Source organism: Canis lupus, chromosome 7 (genome assembly GCF_011100685.1).
Source record: "Canis lupus familiaris isolate Mischka breed German Shepherd chromosome 7, alternate assembly UU_Cfam_GSD_1.0, whole genome shotgun sequence".
NCBI lineage: Eukaryota > Metazoa > Chordata > Mammalia > Carnivora > Canidae > Canis > Canis lupus.
The window spans coordinates 68904631-68928037 of NC_049228.1; the positions used below are offsets into that span (position 1 = coordinate 68904631).

Here is a 23407-nt window from a genome sequence, read left to right on the forward strand (position 1 = left end):
CCAATGGGGATATACAATGAGATTATATGCCCAGCAGAACAACATCCATTCTGTACCCATGAATCAAGGAGTAATTTTAGCTTTGAAATTCTACTGTGCTGCTACCTGGATTCTTCTGTGGGTAAAGTGCTATAGAGAAATCATTCATGAATGGAAGAGTCAATGCATTAGGCAAATTTCATTGTCTATTTTGAGAAATTGCCACAGCCAATTTTTTGGAACATATTTTTAAACTAAAATATGCACATTGTTTTTAAAGACATAATGTTATTACACACTTAATAGACTATAGTATAGTGTAAATGTAACTTTTATGTGCACTGGGATGCCAAAAAATTAATTTGACTCACTTTATTGCAATATTTACTTTATTATGGTGGTCTGGAACCAAACCTACAATATCTCCAAGGTATGCCTGCACTCAAGAAGCCAGAAATATTCTTTTGCCCTTTAGTTGAAACCTCACTTCAACCAAAGTAGAGAAATAATGGATCATAAAGTGAGGGCCCAGGAGGATCTGTTAAAAGCCTATGTTAAATGATCTAGAATAGATTGGGACTAACAAACTCTCTTAAAGGGCCAGATAGTAAGTATTTTAGGCTTGCAGGTCATGTGGTCTCTGTTTACTCAACTCCTGGTGTAGCCTGAAAACAGCCACAGATAATACCTAAATAAATGGGCATGGCCATGTACCTCAAGCTTTATTTATAGAAACAAGTGGCAACTAAAGCTGTGGTTTGTTGGCCCTGTAAAGGTTCTGGATGTTACCTCAGAGTTCGTGTAGAAGGCATCAAACATTTTCTCATTAAGAACACAAATAGGGGATCCCTGGGTGGCTCGGCGGTTTGGTGCCTGCCTTTGCCCAGGACCCGATCCTGAGTTCTGGGATCGAGTCCTGCGTCGGGCTCCCGGCATGGAGCCTGCTTATCCCTCTGCCTGTGTCTCTGCCTTTCTCTCTCTATGTCTATCATAAATTTAAAAAAGAAAAAAAAAAGAACACAAATAGCAGTAGACCATGCATTTGGAATTTAAAGCCAAGATAAGAAATATTGGACAAGATTGGAAATTTAACCTAATGGGGAGATTTGAAAACACACTTTATAGTCCGTGGCCAGAGGTCGTTAAGAATGATTTTCAATTAGTGTAAGTTTTGTGAGAATGGGGAGTTTCGTCTGTTTGGTTTACTCCTATGACTCCAATGTATTACCAGTACCTAGATATATGTCCGGCACATAGCAAATGCACAATCTGTATTGCACCAATGAATTAGGAATAATTTCAAAGAGCCACATGTGAAGAAGATAAAGCATCTAGGAAAAATAAAAACATGCACCTAAATGGCCAATCAGATAAGCATATGCAAAAAAAAAAAAAAAAAAAGAAAGAAAGAAAGAAAGAAAAGAAAAGAAAAGAAAAGAAAAGAAAAGAAAAGAAAATTAGCCCAAACTGACTCACTCATAATTCAGATAGATGATAAAAATCTAGAAATATATAAATAGCAGAGAACAAGTGAGATATATAAAGCCAATGAAATCAGAAAACATAACTCGTCAAGTGGCAAATGACTGAAAGGGAGGAAAAATATGTGGCCATGGGAACGTGTGGTTCCTTAAGTGTGCCTTGTATTTTTTTTGCCTCAAGAATTTGCCTACATTGTTCCCTTTACCTGTGTCATTTGCTCCTCTTTCTACTTTACTTCCTGCCTGAATTACTCCATCTTCTTTATCATGTCCCCTCTGGAAGCCTATCATCCCCTAAGACTTGCTCAGGTGACTCACACTGTGCTTATTCCTTTCACAGGACTTCTCACACTGAATTCACTGTTTATCAGTCCATCTCTACCCACTAGATTGTAAGCTACTTAAAGGAAAGAAGATCTTGTTTAATATATATTACACTCTTGTAACATAGTGCTGGCAAAGAAGAGGTGCTAAGTAAATATCTGTGGAATAAATTGGGTTGGCAAAACCCCCAAAATAAAACAAAGCCAATAGAAGAACTTTAAGGACACATAACAAAGAATATTTTGACAGGTGATTGTGTAATCTATTTCACATGACTCCACAGAAACCAATCCCAACACAGTAATTATGGAAGTCCAGGGCAGCAGCACTCAACCTTGACTGTACTTTGGTTTACCTGGAGAACTTTAAAAATTTTTGTTGCTGAGGTTCCCACCTCAAGATATTCTAATTGGTCTTGGGAGTAACCCCGGCATGGGTAATTTTAAAAGCTTCCCATTTGATTAAAAAGTACTATCAAGGCTTACAGCAGGTCATTGGAAACACCTAAAGTGGCAAGGCATGGGAAGAAATAGGAAGGAGCTTCTGATAAACAAATCCCTATTAAGGTAAGATCCATTTGATCTCTCATCTTTTTGTAGAATTCGATGTCATTTAAAAGACCTTTAACAAATATACCAATTATTGAGTCTGGTCATCTAAATTCTGGGAATGAGGGGAAAACAACAACAAAACTCCAGCCAAGTCTTTAGTTAGTTTAATCCCTGATTGCATTGAGGTGATTATCTGCCACCACTTTTCCAGCCTACTGGATGATAAAAAGAATCCTCAAGAGGAAGATAACATTATCTGGAGCCTCTACCATGTATCAAACATAATGTCCAATATTCAATAAAAAGCACCAGGCACACCAAGAAACAGGATTCAAAGAAAAAATAAGCAATAAAAACAGACTCAAAGAAAAGATATCTATTGGAATTATCACTGATGGAATTTTACAAATCTATAACTAATAACTGATGATAATAAATGACAAAATGTAGAATCTTTCAAGATAACTGGAAAAATAAACAAGAGTTCTAGACTTGAAAAAACTTAACAACCAAACTTAAGAACTAAGTGGATAGGATTACCAACAATCAGACATGTAAAAGAAAGAATTATTAAAACTGGAAGGCAGGTCAGTTGAAAACATATAAGCACAAAGAAAGAAATAAAAGGCAATGAAAAATGCAGGAGGGATCCCTGGGTGGCTCAGCGGTTTCGCGCCTGCCTTTGGCCCAGGGTGCCGTCCTGGAGTCCTGGGATCGAGTCCTGCATCGGGCTCCTGGCATGGAGCCTGCTTCTCCCTCTGCCTGTCTGTCTCTCTGTCTATCATAAAATAAAAATAAATCTTTAAAAAAAAAAGAAAAAAGAAAAATGCAGGAAATAGTATAAGTGACATATGGGACAAAGTGAAAAAATGCCATCTTATCTATAACTGAAGGCCCAAAGGGGAAAGAAATCAGGGCAGAAGCAATATTTGAAGTAATAATGACCACAGATTGCCAAGAAAAGATTTTGATAGCATTAGAGTGGCAATGTTTTTTTTAAAGGTTGAAGACGGTCAGAAAGGTACAAGTTAAACGGCACATCTCAGGGAATAGAGGGAAATGAAAATTTCTGGGAGCTCTATGGAGCTGATACCGGAATGGCAAAATCAAACCTACTTGGAGTCCCCAAAGTAAGGCCATGATAAAATATTCACAAATATGGCCCTCACATCTCTACATGGAAATCTTAGTGTTTTGCTGTCTTTTATCACTCCACTGACTTAGAGTGAAAGAAGCTCACTTTTGATCACAACAGGGAACTGGTTAGCAAAGATTTCTAGTCCCTTTTTAAGATTCTTCCCCAGCATCTGAGATGTACCATGCAGATTCCACTCCCTTTAACCACTAAAAAGTCCTACTTCATTTCTGGCCCCTAGAAATCTCCCTATCTTGCTTTGAAACTTCACTACATTTTTAAAATATATTTTTATGGTTTTCATGCATGTGCTAAGATGTTTTACCCAGTATTTCTGTTTTAGTGGACTCATATGAGATCAATCTGCTATATTGATCAGAAGTCTAATTAGTGCTATAGCAATCTGATGTATGTAATGTTCTAAATGGCTCCAACATGGTAAAGGATTGCTTAAGCAGATAGGACAATACCAATGGGTCAGACATCTTTTTTTGAGTAGAAGAGAGAATGGTAGGGAACATGGAAGAATGATTGAGGTAATTTAGTATTTCTCCAGCTAAAATGGAGCATTAAAGTGGCAAATCTTTAGGAAGAATTTGTGTGTACAACAACAGGAGAAGGCTGGGTTTCATTTCACTTAATTTCAGGAAGGGCTACAAACATGTCATACTTTCTCCCCCACTAGAACTACAAATCATGGTTGGTTTCCAGACTGATTCAAGATTTTTGCAATCATAAGGGGCAATATGCTGTTTGGAAAGACAAAATAAGGCTCTTTACTCTTCTATTCCTTTCTGCAGATTAGAAGGGATGTTAATTTTGAGTGGCTAATGGATTTTATAGGGTTTGTCACCTCTCAGCCCAGGTTTAACAGGTACATTTTGTGATTAAAATACTTAGTTATTAGCTGCCATCCTCTTTCCACTATTACCACTATCTATTGCCCAGTCACCAGTCTTAAAGGTAAAAATCAGCTTTTTGCTCATCAGGAGCTATGATATATTTCGTGTCACTGTCCTCAGTAAAAGATTTTTACTTCCAGGGACTGAACATTAGCTGTGGTGTTTTCTACAAAGCTGGGTCTTATTTCCTGGAAGAAGAGAAAAATTGGTCTGAGAGCATTTTAAATACAATCTCTAGTTCTAGGTGAAGCCAAAGTGTGAAAATGTTATATTTATTGATTAGACTCTCAGGTCCTCACAGAGGTGGAACTTCCAATTTCTGATCTTTCCACACTGCAAGGCCAATTTATGAGACCCTAACAAAAGTTTAACTTTGCATGATATTCTTTTGCTATCTGGTATCTTTATTTCATTATTATTTTAAAATGATACTTTCCAAGTTTTCATAAGCTATCATAAAGTATTAAAAGTAGATAGAAGCATGAAGTTTGGAATTACACTTAGCCTCAGTGCAAATAATTTACTATAATGGACATGAATAATATTATATCAATGCTGTTATTCCTGTCAAATTCCCTGAAATTGAAATCACATTTAGGATAGCAGGCACACTGAATTTGTAAGAGCAACATTTTGATCTGTTTGCATAGGGCTAAGTACATAGTGACAATTTTCAATTAGCAATGCTTCCGTACAAAAAACATATATAAGGGAATTCTAGAGTTTAATCTCACTAATTACTTGTGCACAATCATCCCTTGGATTTTTTTTTCTTATATGCTTATAAAATCTGGTAGTGTTGAAAGATCTATCATCTCCATGTTCTCCTTTCATTTCTCACCAAGAACAGGGTAATTTAGGATAGCATTGCTTTTCTCTCAAGACAGCATTTCCTAATTTTTTGTATTATGAACACTTTCACATTCCTAAGTAACTTTTGTCTATCCCCCATAGGAAATTTTTTTTTGAGAGAAAAAGTGTGAGTGAGCAAGGGGGGAGGGGCAAAGGGAGAGGGAGAGATAAAGAATCCCAAGCAGGCTCCATGCCCAGTGTGGAGTCTGCTGCCGGGTTCGATTTCATGGCCCTGAAATCATGACCTGATCCAAAATCAAGAGTCTGACGCTTAATTGACTGATCCACCCAGGTAGTCCACATAGGAACTTTAAATAATAACAAAAATACATATTTCCATTTTAAGTAAATATATTTTTAAGTCTAATGGACTTAAAATTTCAAAATATGAATACAAATCTTAACACTTAAAAAATGACACACACCTCTAAATTTAATTTTTTTAAGAGAAAGCATGATTCAACCCAAAACTTTTTATTTTTTTTTAAGTAAACAGGGCTAGAATTCACCACCCCAAGATCAAGAGTTGCATGCTCTACTGACTGAGTCAGCCAGGCATCCTCAACCCAAATGTCTTTAAATGACATTATAATGCTCAACCACTCTGTGGATCATGTTGATAGTAAACTAAAACTCACAGAAAGGCTAGACCCAGCCACTACATGGATAAGTCAAACATGGTTTCTATAGCAAAGGATATTTAAGGAAACTAGGGCAGTCAAAACCCATAGTAGAGTAATTAGCAACATCCCATAGGACTGTGTTCTCACCTGGGAGCCCAGGTTTGCTGATAATATTTAATTGAGCAAGAGTCACATCAAACCTTTTGAAAGATCACCATCACTCTCCAGGAGGATCAAGATTGGAAACACAGTGCTACTCCAGGTAGGCCAACTGGATATTAACATGGCCCACAGTTCCTCCATATCTTTCAGGACATAGGAACACAGAATCCAGGACATAAACTACACTCAGGTATAAACCTAGTCTACTGCAGCCAGGTCCAAGGGCATTTCTGAACTCAGCTCATGGGAACCAAATCAAAAGGGAGTTCCTTATTCATTTCTAGGAGTCCTGCTAACATTTAGGTTGAAGGCATATGTTAAAATATGCATTTAATAAAATATGCATGTTTCAATATTAAAAATAAATTTTAAAATTATTTCATTATTTGAAATTCTTGCCTTCAGAAAATTCAACAGGACTATTTTTGCATTTTTAAATTTTGATTGTAAATAAAAAGATGAAACATAAAGTCTCAGGATACAGCTGGCAGGTAACACACTGAGGCTGAAAACAGGCTTTATTACCAATCAATGAAATCATAAAAAGAATATGATCATTTTTGTGCATTTCTTTGTTTTTCCTTTTTAAAAAAATGATTTATTTATTTGAGAGAGAAAGAGAAAGCACGAGTGGGAGGGGCAGAGGGAGAAGGAAAGAGAACTTCAAGCAGACTCCACACTGCACTCACTCAGGGCCCAATCTCATGACCCTGAGATCACAACCCAAGCCAAAACCAAGAGTTATATGCTTAACTGACTGTGCCACCCAGGCACTCCTGTACATTTCTTGGCAAGATTTTGCTTCACTTATATAAGAATTTTTATTACATTTGCCAAATTACAGATTTGTTACAAATTATTTTAAAATAAATTTGAATATTTATCAGAATTTCATGCTCTTCATGATATTCTTATGTATCAATGTCAACAGTCCTAATGCTTCATCACTACAGCCAATGGGTCTGTTATATGTATAAAATAAACAGCATATGGTTAACTATATACTGATTTAAAATCAGGTGATTCTCCTCTGTGCCTTTGCTCTATTGCTGGATTTTCCATTTGTAATATTTTTTTCTGGTCATGTTTGCATTTTGAACACCATCTTCTAAGGTACAGAGGCAAGAAACAAGAGGTACTTATGGGGACCTGCCAGGTAGCTTAATCTGCAGGCATAGTGTGTGCTTATGAAAAGGTACAGTGACTGCAGACAGGGGTGAGAATGGAGGAGCCTTGACATCATTCTGAGGACTTTCACCAAAAAAATAGCAAGGGAAGATATTAAAGCAGAGGGGTGACATCGCCAGATTTGTGTTTTAGAAAAATCATTTTGGCTGCATTTGGCAAATCAGGCTAGAATTAGGAAAAACACTTAGGGAGATCGGTTACAATAGAGCAAGAAATAATAGCAAGTGTGTGAACCCCTGAAAAATGGCAGTATGGATGGAGGGAAAGGTAGAGTCCAGAGGTATCTGAAAGATGGAATCCCCGACATCCCCTAGCAGCCGTGACCTGTAGACTAGAAATGAGTAGAATCTTGGGGTGGATAGCAAGTTCATTTGGATGCACTGCATAGAATACATGAATATTTAAAGAGACAATGTGAGGTAAGCGGTAGAACAGGAGGTATCAAAAAAGATAGGGGAAAATATAAAATAAAATGAAACAGGAGACATTTTATACACTGATGATGACAATGATGACAAATATGGAGCATAATTAACACTTAACTCTCTGATCTCAGGGGTTAAAAAGGAAAGAAACACTAATATAATAGAACAAGTTGTTTTGTAGCTTTTGAGTAAATAATAAGCAAACCAGGTGCTATTGAGGAAGTAAGAATTGTGTCTATGGAACACTTTGGAAATACTTTGGAAAAGCAAAACATATAAACCTTTCTCACAAAGCTGTGGGATTACAAATAGCATTATAAAGAATGCTACACATCAGCACACCCACTACAAGTACTATGTTACCTCTTAATACCACTTTTGGCCTTAGCATGGATTTCTATCATCCTAGGTATATTTCAAAGACATAATTTCTACATCTAACAATCTGCACATTCAGAATTAGTACCTAACTTTATATTTGAGGTGAGTTTTTGACCTCCCAATTAATCTCTGTGTAATATGTGGATAAGAGCAGAAGGTGCTAAGATGGTGGAGTAGTAGGAGGACCCTAGGCTTGCCTTATCCTTCAAACACAGCTAGATAAATTTTATATCATTCTGAATAGCCAAAAAATCGATCTGAGGCCTGACAGAACAAACGGCACGACTAGAGGGAGAGAAGAAGCCACTCTGTGGAAAGTAGGAGGTGCAGAGACAGGGTTTGGGGGAGAAACAGAGAGCAGATCCTGTGGAGGGGAAGGATCCCTGGTTATGGAGAGAGGTGAGAGAGAGACACAAGACAGAGGAGCACACAGGGGATTGGACAATGAAAACACTGCCCCAAGCCATTGACTGGGAAAATGAAAGGGGCTGACTTTTGTGAGCTTTTACAATTCAGGGAGGCTTAAAGAAGAGTTTTTGAGGTCTACAGCATGGTGGATGTGGAGCCCTGAGAGCACTGTAGTGCTTCCGTGGAGAAGGAGGGCAGAGAGCCCAGGGCACAGATGGCATGATCTGCAGATCCTCTGGGACACACTGGAAGAGATGGTTCCCCCTTCTTGGAGCATCTGGGAGAGGTGGCATTGCCTCTCTGGGGACAAAAGAGTTGGCAGGCACCATTTCCCTCTCCTGACCCCCAGCATAGGCACAGAGACACCTCCTAAGAGCAGCTAACCCAGACACTGACTTTTTCCTGTGTCTTACCACAAACCCATGACACTGTGCTTTGGTCAGCTGCCCTTCTAGGAAAAACTTGCATCACCTCCAGTGCAGCGAGACCCTCCCTCACAGGACAGTGCAGGTCCCTGCCATGCTAGGTCCCCTAAAGTTTGGAGTTTCAAAACTCAGCTGGCCTGCCATAGGATATACCCCAAGGTGTACTGCACTGCCAGACAGGCAGATGGCTCAGACAACGAGTGAAAGCAGCAATCTGAGGGACACCTGGGACACACAAGGGGAGATTGTTTGCACTTCTGGAAGTCTTGCTGGACAGCCGCAAACACAAACTCTCCTCTCAGGGGAACTGGGACCTAGCTGGTCCCACTTTGTTTTGACCCAGCCCTTTAGCACAAACTAACTTCAGTAAGCAACACTTGCAGCCTAAACCACTTATACCAACCCCCATTCCCTTGCACTCTTGAGGTGCTGCTTTGCTTGGGCAAGTATACCTGAGAACCAGAACAGTGATCCCCTGCCCCAGAAAATGTGCATAAACCCCCTGCAAGCACCAAGTCTGACCACAGAGTGCTACAGAGCTTCAGCTCTAGGAAATAGCATCTGGTCTTTATTAACAAGCTGACCAGAGTATACCTAGTTAAAACTCACCAAACTCTGGCTGAGGTCCAAACACTCCACACTGCAGGCAAAGAGAAACTCTAAAGAGGACTGACCTAAGGGAAAGAACAGCTAAAAGACAAATTAAGAGTGCATACACTATATACAAGTGACAATTCCAGCACTAGGCCCTGGATAGTATATAACCTCTTCTCCATAAAGCCATTACTCTCAGGAGCAGGAAACATTAGGCTTTCCTAACACAGAGAGAAAGATAGAGACCTACACAAAATTGCAAGATGGAGGAATTTCATCCCAATAGAAAGAACAATAAAAGGTCATGGCCAGGGATATAATTAAAAGAGATATAAGTAATATGACTGACCCAGAATTTAAAGCAAGAATCATAAGGACACTAGCTGGGCTTGAGAAAACCATAGAAGACATGGGGGAGTCACCTACCACAGAGATGAAAGATCTAAAAACTAATCAGGCTGAAATGAAAAATGCAATAACCAAGATTCAAAACTGACTGGATGTAATGACCATAGGGATAGAAGAAGCAGAGGAACAAATAAGTGATATAGAACATAAAACTATGGAAAATAATTAAGTTGAGAAGAAAAGGGGAAGAAAAACATTGGAACACAAGTTAGACTTAGGGAACTCAGTGACTCTATAAAGCATAACATTCATATCATAGGAGTCCCAGAAAAAGAAAAGAAAAGGGGGCATAAAGTTTATTTGAGCAAATTATAGCTGAAAACTTCCCTAATCTGGGGAAACAGACATCCAAATAGAGGAGGCACAGAGAATTCCTAACAAAATCAACAAAAGCATACAAACACCAAGACATATTGTTGTTAAATTTTCAAAATATAGATATAAATAAAAAGTCATAAAAACCACAAGACAAAAAAAAAAGTCCCTAACTTACAAGGGAAGACAAATAAGGTTAGCAAAAGATCTCTCTATAGAAACTTTGCAGGCAAGAAGAGAGCAGCATGATGTATTCAGCCTGTGGGATGGGAAAAACATGCAGTTGAGAACACTTGTATTCATCTGGACTATCATTCAGAATAGAAGGAAAGCTAAAGAGTTCCCCAGACAAGCAAAAACCAAAGGAGTTCATGACCACTAAACTGGCCTGCAAGAAATATTAAAAAAGACTCTGAGTAGTAAAGAAAGACCAAAGTGGCAAAAACTAGAAAGGAACAGAGACAATCCCCAGAAACAATGACAAAATAAGTAATAAAATGGCACTGAATTCATATCTAGCAATAATCACTCTGAATGTAAATCGACTCAATGCTCCAATCAAAAGACATAGGGTGTCAGAATGACTATAAAAAAAGACCCATTGACATGCTGTCTATAAGAGACTCATTTTAGACCTAAAAACACCTGTAGATTGAAAGTGAGGGAATGAAGAAATATTTACTACGCAAATGGATGTCAAAAGAAAGCCTGAATAACCACATTACATCAAACAAACTAGAATGTAGACCAAAGACTGTAATAAGAGATGAAGAAGGGCATTATATCATAATAAAAGAGTCTATCCAACAAGAAGATCTAACAATTGTAAATATTTATGCCCCCAACTTGGGAGCAACCAACTATATAAAACAATAACAAACAGAAAAGACTATTAATAATGATACAATAATAGTAGGGGACTTTAACACTCCCACTTCCAGCGATGGACAGACCTTCTAAGCAGAAAATCAATAAGGAAACAATGACTTTGAATGACACACTGGATCAAATGGACTTATCAGGTATATTCAGAACATTTCATCCTAAAGTAGCAGAATATAGTCTTTTCAAGTGCACATGGGACATTCTCCAGAATAGAACATATGCTGGGTCACAAATCAGCCCCCAACAAGAACAAAATGATGGTGATCATATCATGCATATTTTCATACCACAACACTATGAAACATGAAGTCAACCACAAGAAAAAAATTGGAAAGACCAGAAATACATGGAGGCTAAAGAACATCCTACAAAATAATGACTGGGTCAACCACAAAATTAAAGAAGAATTAAAAAAATATACATGAAAACAAATGAAAATGAAAACAAAATGGTCCACAACATTTGGGATGCAGAAAAGCAGTCATAAGAGGAAAGTACACAGCAATACCAGCCTACCTCAAGAAACAAGAAAAATCTCAAATATGCAATCTAACTTTACACCTTAAGCAGACAGAAAAAGAACCACAAATGAAGTCTAAAGCCAGAAGAAGAATGGAAATAATAAAGACTAGAGCAGAAATAAATGATATAGAAAGAACATAACAACAACAACAACAAAACAAACAGTAGAACAGACAAATGAAACCATAAGCTGGTTCTACGAAAAATTTTTAAAAATTGATAAACCCCTAGCCAGGGATCCCTGGGTGGCGCAGCGGTTTAGCGCCTGCCTTTGGCCCAGGGCGCGATCCTGGAGACCCGGGATCGAATCCCACATCAGGCTCCCGGTGCATGGAGCCTGCTTCTCCCTCTGCCTGTGTCTCTGCCTCTCTCTCTCTCTCTCTCTCTCTCTCTCTCTCTCTGTGACTATCATAAATAAATAAAAATTAAAAAAAAAAAAAACCCCTAGCCAGACTTATCAAAAACAAAAGATAAAGGACCCAAATAAATAAAACCATGAATGAAAGAGGAGAGATTATAACCAACACTGCAGAAATACAAACAATTATAAGAGAATATTAAGAAAAATTAAATGCCAACCGATTGGGCAACCGGGAAGAAATGGATAAATTCCTAGAAACATATAAATAATAAGACATCTAGGAATATAACCAAAGAGGCAAAAGACCTGTACTCTGAAAACTATACAACACTTATTAAAGAAATTGAAGAAGAGACAAAGAAAGGGAAAAACATTCCATGCTCATAGATTGGAAGAACAAATATTGTTAAAAATGTCTATACTACCAAAAGCGATATACACATTCTTTTTTTTTTAAGATTTTATGTATTTATTCATGAGAGACATGGACAGAGAGAGGCAGAGATCCAAGCAGAGGGAAAAGCAGGCTCCACACAGGAAGCCTGATACAGGACTTGATCCCAGGACCCCGGGATCACACCCTGAGCCAAAGGCAGATGCTCAACTGCTGAGCCACCCAGGCATCCCTGATCTACACATTCAATATAACTCTTAACAAAATAACACCAGCATTTCTCACAGAGCTAAAACAAAGAATCCTAAAATTTGTATAGAATGACAAAAGACCCTGACTAGCCAACGCAATCTTGAAAAAGAAAAGCAAAGCACGAGGCATCACAATCCCAGATTTCAAGCTATATTATGAAGCTGTAATCACCAAGACACCATGATACTGGCACAAAACAGACACATAGGTCAATAGAACAGAATAGAGAACCCAAAAATGGACCCACAATTTTATAGTCAATTAATCTTCGACAAAGAGGGAAAGAATATCCAAAGGAAAAAGAGATAGTTTCTTCAATAAATGCTGCTGGGAAAATTTTACAGCAACCAGCAGAAGAATGAAACTAGACCACTTACACCATACACAAAAATAAATTTAAAATGAATGAAAGACCTAAATGTGAGATAAGAAACCATCAAAATTCTAGAGAAGAACATAGGCAGTAATCTCTTTGACATTGCCCATAGCAACCTCTCACTAGATATATCTCCAGAGGCAAGGGAAATAAAGCAAAAATGAACCATTGGAAATTTATCAAGATGAAAGGCTTTTGCACATCAAAGAAAACAATCACAAAAAGCAACCTCTAGGATGGAAGAAGATATTTGTAAATTATACATCTGATAAAGTGTTAGTATCCAGTATATATAAAGAACTTACAAAGTCAACACCTAAAATACAAATAACTGAGATAAGAAACTGGCAGAAGATAGCAATAGACATTTTCCTATGTCCACTGGGACATACATAAGGCTAACAAACATACAAAAAAGATGCTCAACATCACTCATCATCAGGGAAATACAATCAAAACAAAATGAGATATCACCTCACACCTGCCAGAATGGCTAAAATTAATAACATAGGAAATAACAGATATTGGTGAGAATATGGAGAAAGGGGACCCTCTTACACTATTGGTGGAAATGCAAACCAGTTCAATCAATATGGAAAACAATATGGAGTTTCCTCAAAAAAGTTAAAAATAGAGCTATCCTATGATGCAGCATTGTACCACTAGGTATTTACCCAAAGGATACAAAAATACTGATTTAAAGTCATTCATGGACCTTAGTGTTTATGCTAGTGCATTTTTGCTTTATTTCCCCTTGCCTTTGGAGATATATCTAGTGAGAAGTTGCTATGGGCAATGTCAAAGAGATTACTGCCTATGTTCTTCTCTAGGACTTTGATGGTTTCCTATCTTACATTTAGGTCTTACATTCATTTTGAATTTATTTTTATGTATGGTGTAAGTGGTCTAGGGTCTAGGGTCATGCACCCTGTTGCATTATTTACAACAGCCAAATTACAGAAGGTGCCCAAATGTCCATAAACTGATGAATGGATAAAAAAATACTTGGTATATAGAGACAAAGGAATATTACTTAGCCATCAAAAAGAATGAAATATTGCCATTTGCAATGACATGGAGAGCTAGAGACTATTATGCTAAGCCTAATAAGTAAGTCAGAGAAAGACAAATACCATAGGATTTCATTCATGTGGAATTTAAGAAACAAAACAGATGAACATGAGAGAAGAAAAAGAGAGACAAACCATAAAACAGACTTCTTAACTACAGAGAACAAACTGAGGGTTGCTAGAGGGTAGATAGGTGGGGTGGGGGATGGATTAAATGTGTGATGGGTATTAAGAAGGGCACTGATTGTGATGAGTACTGGATGTTGTATGTAAGTGATGGATCACTGAATTCTACGCACAAAATTAATATTACACTGTATGTAAACTAACTGGAATTTAAATAAAAACTTGAAACTAAAAGAATGTAGATAAGGGCTTTTGAGAATGTCTTCCTCCTCTTTGCTATTCATTCATTATTTCCTCAGGGAAGCCTTTATGAACTCCAACTAGGTCAGTACCCCACTGATAAACTCCAGAAAAAGTGCTCTTCTTCTTTAGTACTTGACACAGACATCATTGACTTTATTTTGGTATATTTCATTAATACTGTTTCCTCACTAATCTGTAAGCTCCAGAAATGCAAAGACCATATTAATATTGCTTGTTTTATCCCCCAGTGCCTAGAACAGTGTCCAGCACATAGTAGGTATTCAGTAAAGAGTTGTAGAATTAATGTATAAGGTAAAGAAAGAATGAATGAATGAACTGAATGATTTTAAACTAGGCCTTTGGCTAAGTTTCACCTTCCTTTCAATAACAGAAAATGCAGGTAGGACCTCCAATTTTGATAAGGGCATTACTTACTAAAGCTCACCAGAGAATACTAGCTCTATGCAATGGCAAAGCAAAGAAAATATTGAATAATTATTTAAATTTAAAATATACTTAGCTATCATGCATATTGTGTTTTGCCTGGAGGTCCACATTGTGAGATTTTCATAAAGAAAAATGAAGAAATGAATATAATAAACTGACACAGAGGCATGAACTCTGCACATTTACCAGGCTATAGCAGGACTTAAAGTGAGTATAGAGAGGTGGGGGATACGTCTATAGGTTTACACTTGAAATAAAGTTGGAGACAGCCTTGAAGTCCACAAATATGGCTTTTTTAAAGATCTTATTTATTATTTGAGAGAGAGAGAAAAAGAAAGCATGCAGGGTGCAAAGACACAGGGAGAAGCAGGCTCCCTGATGAGCAGGAGCCCAATGCAGAGATTTAACCAAGAGCATGGCTTGAGTCCAGGACCCTGGGATCATGACCTGAGCCACAAGCAGATACTTAACCAACTAAGCCACCCAAGCACCCCTCACAAATCTGCGTTTTAATCAGAACTTGCTGACAGGGAGAAGGACAGAGCACAAAGGATTTTTAATGCAAAATTTGCACTCATTACAGCCAGGCTTTAGAAAGCTGATTCTAGGAGCAAAGAAAGGCTAAAAATCACAGAGAGGAATATCTGCTACGAAATTACTATTATAGCTCATATGAGAAGCAGTTAGGACCTGAAATAAGGTAGTAGCCAAGACAAAGCAAGAGAAAGAGGTTTGATTATTCTTCTGAATGCTGGAGTCATTAACTGCAATGCTGATTAAGGAGGCAGAAGATGTTTAAAGAGTTTGGTAATGAATTCAGTCTCATTACTAAACCTCAAGGTTGTCTGTCTGAAAGAAGTCTAGCCTGCACCTAGAAATGAGAGCCAGAGCCCTGAAGAAGATTTAACCAGGATATGAAGATGAAGAAGTCATGGGAGTGGATGAGTTGGTCAGGGAAGGTAGTACAGAAAGCAAGAAAGGAGAAATTAAGGAGAGAATATTCAGGAAAACTTACATTTAGAAGTGAGAGGAAGAGAAGGACATAACATGGTTGTCAGAGAAACAGGAGTATTGACACAGAAGCCAGACATAGGGGTGCTTCAAGAAGCCAGAGACACTGTTAAATGCTACACAGAAGCAGAAAAGAAAAGGATGAGTAATGCCATCAGGTTTGTGATTAGAAATCTGATGAACTGATTTCTTGGAAGGTGTGGTAGGCTGAATAATGGCCCTTTCAAATTCCAGATGTGATTAAATTAAGAATTTTGAAGTGAGATTACCCTAGGTTATGTGGGTGGACCCTAAATGTAATCACAAGTATCTTTAGAGAAGGGATGCAGAAGGAGAGTTAATAGAGAAGAGCAAAAATGATTCGATGACAGCAGCAGAGAGAGAGATGTAAAGATGCTACACTATGGGCTTTGAAGACAGAGGAAGAGTCCACGAGCCAAAGAATACAGATGGCTACTAGCTGCTGAAAAGGCAAATACAGTTCTAGAGGCTGGAAAAAGCAATGAAACAGATTTTTCTCCTAAAGTCTCCAGAGAGAATAAGGTCCTGCCAACACCTTGGTTTCAGCCCAGTGAACCTGATTTTGGAACACCATCTTCAAGATCTGTAAGAGAAGACATTTGTGTTGTGTTAAGCCACCAAGTATGTGGTGATTTGTTATAGTAGCCATAGGAAACTAAGATAGAAGTAAAGGCAAAAACAATATTTAAATGCTTGGAAAGAGTAAAATATGAAGAAGTAAAGGTAGATAGTATATATCATGATCTCAAAAGGGTTGGCAGTTAAAGAAATGAGAGAGTTGAGACAACTTAAAGAGAAATCAGATTTAAAAGAACTAGTGTGTGTAATGTTTTAGATTCTGGGATATTGGTGTGTTTATATTCATAGGCTTAAAAGAAACGATCAATGGAAAGAAAAACCGAGCGATGAGAGAATGGTTGATGGTGCAAGTCTTAGGGGAAAGGTGGGGAAATGGTAAGGGACTAGACCAGGGAAAAAGTAGGGGACCTTGTGAGTTAGGAACACAAAACACCTATACATCATCTACTTTAGCACTCATTAGTATAAGTTCAAGGATTGTAAAAAATTTTTTAAGATTTTATTTATTTATTTATTTGAGAGAGAGCACACAAGCAGGGTTGGGGAGGGGAGATAGAGAGAGAAGCAGACTCCCTGTTGAGCTGGGAGCCTGATGCAGGACTCGATCACAGGACCCCTGAAATCATGACCTGAGCCAAAGGCAGATGCTTAACTGACGGAGCCACCCAGGCACCCCGGATTGTAAATTGTGTTTTGGAAAGATCCACATCAGTAGTTGCTGCCTAGGAGAAAATAAAAGACAATACCAGGAGATATAATTTAGCTTTAGGGATCAGAGAAGACAAATAAATACTATTTAAACTAAAGGATGGAAAGAAGTTAGTGAAGTGAAGAGAAGAGCTTTTCAAAGACAGTGAACAGCCTGTGTAAGGGCCTGATAATGAAAAGAACTTGGCATGTTCAAGAACTTGAACAATAACCAGTGGGTCTGTAGCATAGTCAGCAAAGACAGAAATGACATGATGCCAGGCTGGAGGGATGTGCATGGGTATCACAAGATAACACTGGTGGACACAGACACACCATCAGACACAAGTGAAGCAGCTCCTTGAGAAGTTAACTTTGATCCCTTCTCAGACGGTCTTCTTTCCTCCACTCAGTTGTTATGGCTATTTGCTGGCCTCTGGCCTGAAGTAGCTACATAGAAGTAAACAATCCACCACCCAACAGATGTCAACCTAACCGGAGTGAATAAAGGTAGAATGGGGAAGACTGGTGGAAAGATCAGGCTTGGAAAATGAATATAAGTTCAGTTTTTGATACATTAGTGTGAGATGACTCTAATGTAAGACATCTAAGTGAAAACTTTAAGTTGGCATTTGGATTTGAAGTTTAGAAAAGAAGTTTGGGCTAAAATTATGAATCCGGGCATCATGGCAATCAACAAACAATAAGAACCAACTCAGGGTAATGTGAATAGAAAAGAAATTTATTGAAAAGATATTAGATAGCTCATGGAATTTCCAAGGAGTTTGGAAAAAAACACACCAAGAAAATAAACAAAAATCCCAAAATGCTGGTCAGCCAAGATAAGTAAAAATCATGCCGTTGTTCCTCTACTGAGGCCTTGGCAGCTGCCACTGCTGGCTCCGGATGCTGAATATGGCTACTGGCACCACAGTTCAGACTGTTCTCAGGATATACACTTGGAAGCTTGCTTTCCCATCCAGATAAACTTCTACTGTCCTTGCTTCTTTGAGTCACTGACCTCTAATTCAAATCCAGGCATTAGCAGCTGATTTGCCAAGCCCACCTTCTCATACTCCCATTGTGAATAGTAGGGATAAAATCAAGTACCAGGAATATTTATTTTGGGTGGAGGGAAGGAGGATGTTGATAGGAATGGATAAGATCACTTACAGAGCAAGTGAGAAAGAAAAGAAGGAAAGGAAAAGATAGGGACAAAACAGGATAGAAAGGAATGTGTACAGAAAGGAAAGAATGGAGGAGGAATCCTGGCAAAGGGAAGCCTAGGACCGTGGTTTGAGACTCTCCAGCATTGAGTTTTGCCTGAATTACGATTGTCAAGGCCTATTCTGTGATAATATATTCCATGTCAAATCTAAATAGCATTTTAACTTGAAAATAAGTCAGAAATAAGATGATATCCCTAATTTGGGAGTACACACTTGATTCTAACACATTATTCTCGAAGTGAATTCTAAGAATCACAATATAAATCTGACTCCTCAAGATAGCATTTTCCACATGGCCTTGCCCACTCTAAAGCCAACTATAATTATGTATGTTCATATGGCTTTTAAACTGTTCAACAATGACAACTGCACAAAGAAAAGAACTGATAGAAAATTAATTAAAATAGCATATGTATTGTCTGGATGTACTTCAGTATTCTTAAGTGACCTATAACTCTTTTAGTAATTATCTACAGATCTTCAAAATGGGTGAGACTTTAATCAAAAGCAAATAAAAATGCATGCTACATCTTTTGTGCTAGGAATAAAATAGAGTCTAATTCTTTATGAAGAAAAATAATGTGGGCATTATAATGAAAGAGATAATGGCCAAAAAAAAGTGTAGGTGGTAGAAAGATGGAGCTTCCCTCCCTGCCAAACTAATATATTTTCCCCAGACATTCTCACCATTAGAAAAACATTGCATTTACATTTCTTTTCTTTAGAAAAAAAAAAATGTCTCATTCCTTTAGATTCCCTTATTCCCACTCAAGTATTTAGAATGCTTGATCCCAAACACAGTAGAAATGAAGTTTTCAAAAATGACTGATGATCTTTTTAGCCAATTCTTGATGCTAAAGCAATGGTTTTCCAAGTAAATACCATGGAGTCCCAGGTTTTCACAGACATGTTTTAGGAGCCATCACAGAAGATAAAGGGGAAACCCATTAGGTATGGCTCAGGATTCCTAGTACCACTCTGATTTTATATTTCCTACATAAGTTCTATGCTGTTAAAAGTTTAAATGCTGCTCTAGAGGAATACAATTCATCACCAGCCATTATATATACCACTGCTATAAACAGTAGAATTTTCTAAAAAGATCACTGTAAGTATCCATTTTAAGTCCTCAGATTTGGAGGATGCTAATACCTCTAAGAACCAAAATACTACTAAAGAGGAAGGAGGTCTTGGCTTCCAACACATACCTCAAAGTTTGGCCCACCAAGATCTGGACGTCCAAATGATCTTCAGATCTAGGGCTACCAGATTAACAAAGAAAATATGCCCAATTAAGTTTGAATTTCAGAAAAACAACAAATTTTGAGTGTATACATACTTACCATAGTATATCTCATGTAATATTTGGAGCATATATAATAAAAATTTTTTCATTGTTTATCTAAAATCCAAATTTATCTAGGTATCCTATACCTTATCTGGCAACCCTACCCAAGTCAGACTCGAGCATGTGGATCTGCTCGATCTGCTATAAATGGCAAAAATCACCATAAGTTTATATTTTATATTCCAGAAAGCTCTACCAGGAGTGGGGGCTACAGATCAACCTGGATGGTATGTATCAAGTTTAGCACAGTAAGCTCTTCCTGAAGATTCCCTGTTACCCATTTTGCTTCTAGACTTTCTGATTTAGCCATTCTCTCATCCTAGTTACTGACTTAAATCTTACTAATTTTTGTAACCATTCTCTAGGTCCCTCATTTCTTAGGGATACCAGGTGCCAACCGGACCAGGAGCAGATGTTCAAATGGATTCTTAAGTCCTTTCACCTCTTAATGGTTATTGTATAAATAAGACTTCTCAACTCCATGAACCAGAGTTCCTAATCTTCAAAGCTTGGGACCACTTAAGAACCACAAGATTCCATCACTACCCCAGACCCTGAGACTATTCCTACCTATACTCAAGTAATTATTAAAAACCCCAAAAGAAGCTTATCACAATTGCCTCAAGGCTGGTCACTCTAATCTTGTACCCTTCTCAAATATCACCTTCTCAGTGAGGACTTCCCTAACCACACAAAAGTTGCGTACATATTTCGTCCATGGCACTCTATCTCCTTCTCTGTTGTGGGTTTTTTTTCCCCCCTAATGCACTATTTAGAAAATGCCAAATATTTCACAAGTTCATCTTGTTTAATTTCTGTCTCTCCACTAAAGGTCAGCTCTACAAAGGTAGTCACTTTGCCTATTTTCTTTAGTAAAGCAGTATCTGGTACAGGATAGACATCCAAAAATATATTTTGGGGGGATGCCTGGGTGACTCAGTGGTTGAGCATTTGCCTTTGGCTCAGGGCGTGGTCCCAGAGTCCCAGTATCAAGTCTCACATCGGGCTCCCTGCATGGAGCCTGCTTTTCCCTCTGCATATGTCTCTGCCTCTCTCTCTCTCTCTCTCTCTCATGAATAAATAAACAAAATCTTTAAAAAAAACCAAAAATATATTTTTGGAATATCATACCCTTTTTCTAGTAGCTAGATTACTAGAACTTAATATCTTGTTATTCTGTCCTAGGTCTGTCCCTTGATTTCTTGCCCAATACCTCTAGAAGTCTAACACCAGAGTTCTAACTTACTTTGCCAGCCAAAGAATTTCCAAAAGTGTGCATCCTAGCCTAGTCCTCAAAACGACACAGCCACCTTACTGGTATTTGCCATCAAAGCTTCTTGACCTGAATGTCCTATCTGCTTGGACCTCCCTCTAAAGTCAAAGTCCAGATTCACCTGTTCATTTTTTTTTCCTTTTAATGTACCCCTTATAAAAGAGGGGTACACAGCCTCCTTGTCATCTTAAGATCAAAGGGGCAGCCTAGCAATGAGGAAACCATCTTCATTCCCACATGATGATGTAATACCATCTCCCAATTCTCTAACCTCTCAGGGCTCTTCTCTGTGTACACATATCAGTAACTTATCTTCCATGTCAGGATTTAGTGAAGTAAGCAAACTTTTAGAACTTCACATGATTCACTACTTTTCATACCAGAGGAATAAATGGACTTTAAAACATAGACATCCTGAAAGAACACTATATTGCATTTACATTTTTAGGGGCAGTTAGTGTTGTGCCCAAGATTGCGAATCCGAGAAACCACCAAGGAGCCGACACCAATGCAAACACACGAGGGTTTATTTACAAGCTCGAGCTTGGGTCCAAGTGTACCCGACACAGCGGAGCAGGGACTTGGACCCCAAGGTGGGTTTCAGCTTAGTTTTTTATAGGCTGGTCTAGGGGATTTTCAGAAGGGGTAGAGGAATTTCTCAAGTTCTGTTTACATTTTGATATGGGGCTTTCAAGGGCATTGAGCTCTGTTCTTATTCTAATAGGGGCTTCCTGCCCTTGGCTTGGGCTCTGTTCTTATTCTAATATGGGGCTTTCTAGGACTTTAAGCTGTAAACTGTCTTCTTCCTGTAACTGAAGTAATGTAAATTTCAGCTCTTATTCACAGGGGCCTAAGATGGCTGTACTTGTGTTAATGCTAAACTTTAGGTGGGATGCCTTAATTTTTCTTGGCTTCCACATTAGTGTCCTAAAAACCTAGAGATAATTACCATAAGTTAGTGTGATTTTGTGATTTATAATTAGAAATATATATTTGGTTTTTGTCCGTTTCTAGCACATAGCTTCTAAAACACTTGGAATTTTTAAGTGTGGAGACTGATAAAAGTATGTTTCTTCATGTTAATGAGGTGACTTTTGGAATGCCCATAGGTCACCTAAAGATGGGAGCTGGTTGCCTGGGGAATCAAGCCTGCCATCTGAAAGTTGGAACTTTCAGCCTTCCCCTCTAACCCCCGTGATCTCTAGGGAGAACAGAGGTCTGGAGATTGAGTTGACGGCCAACAGCCAACAATTTAGCCTATCATGCCTATGTAATGAAGCCTGTATAAAAATCTAAAAGGGCAGCATTTGAAGAGCTTCCAGGTTGGTGAACACATGGAGATTTTGGGAGAGTGGTACACTCAAAGAGCATGGAAGTTTCTCACCCTTTCCCCATACATTGCCTTATGCTTCTCTTCCATCTGGTTGTCCCTGGGTTATATTCTTTTATAATTAATCTAATGCTCTAGTAAGTAAAATGTTTCTCTGAGTTGTGAGCCACTCTGACAAATTAATCAAACTCCAGGAAGAGGTGACTGGCTATATATAGCCAGTCAAGTCAGAAATATAGCTGACAACCTGGTCTTGCAACTGGCAAGACCTCTAAATTGGGGGAGGGGGGAGCAGTGGAGGGAGAACAGTTTTGTGAAAGTGACCCCTCAACCTGTGAAATCTGATACTGTCTTGAATAGATAGTGTCAGAATTGACTTGACTTACAGCACACTCGCATGTGTCCAAAGAACTGGTGGATGTGTGGTGAAATACACCCCCATCCCCCTCACATTGTAAATTAGGGTCACAAACACTCTTTAGATGAATATAAGCAAAAATTATTATAGTTTATTTTATCTGACTTTCTCATCTTCCTGCATCTCTTATTTCTCAGGACCAACTTATATTGAGTAATAGTACCTCCCTTGTTATATCTGTGTATTTATACACATACTACTTGTATAGTAGTAAGCAAAAAAGAAAAATCTTATGTATGGGTTTTCATGAGGTCCTTCAGTATCAGAAAGATCTGTGGCTATGAGATTAAAGGGTCATTTTGTAAAAGGACCTGTATGTACTAAAATAAAACAAAATATATTCAAGAACATCTATATTGAGACTATCTAGAACATGTAGTAAGAAACATGTTCTTAATCTCCAGAGTTGTGATATACAAATGTGGGCAGCAATTTTTCCCAGATTATTAGTACTTATGGTACCCAGTTCAATCAGGTTCAACAATCAATCTTGGGATGCCTTAGTGGCTCAGCCGTTGAGCATCTGCCTTCGGCTCAGGTCGTATTCCTGGAGTCCCAGGATCAAGTCCCACATTAGGCTCCCTGCATGGAGGTCTGCTTCTCCTTCTGCCTATGTCTCTGCCACTCTCTTTCTGTGTCTCTCATGAATAAATAAATAAAATCTTAAAAGAAAAAAAATCAA

At 38.2% G+C, this 23407-nt stretch overlaps 1 long non-coding RNA gene across 4 annotated transcripts in view; it reads left to right on the plus strand.

The window, feature by feature from the left end:
* The window catches only part of LOC102152662, a 65176-nt gene that overhangs the window by 12814 nt on the left and 28955 nt on the right, over positions 1 to 23407 (plus strand). For 2 of the 4 annotated variants that reach the window (XR_005362597.1, XR_005362598.1), the window contains 2 exons: positions 19891 to 19931; positions 22087 to 22299. This is a non-coding gene — a long non-coding RNA (uncharacterized LOC102152662). Of the gene's footprint in view, positions 1 to 19890; positions 19932 to 21505; positions 21571 to 22086; positions 22300 to 23407 lie in introns of those variants that run through there. The other 2 variants (XR_005362596.1, XR_005362599.1) reach the window with 1 other exon arrangement.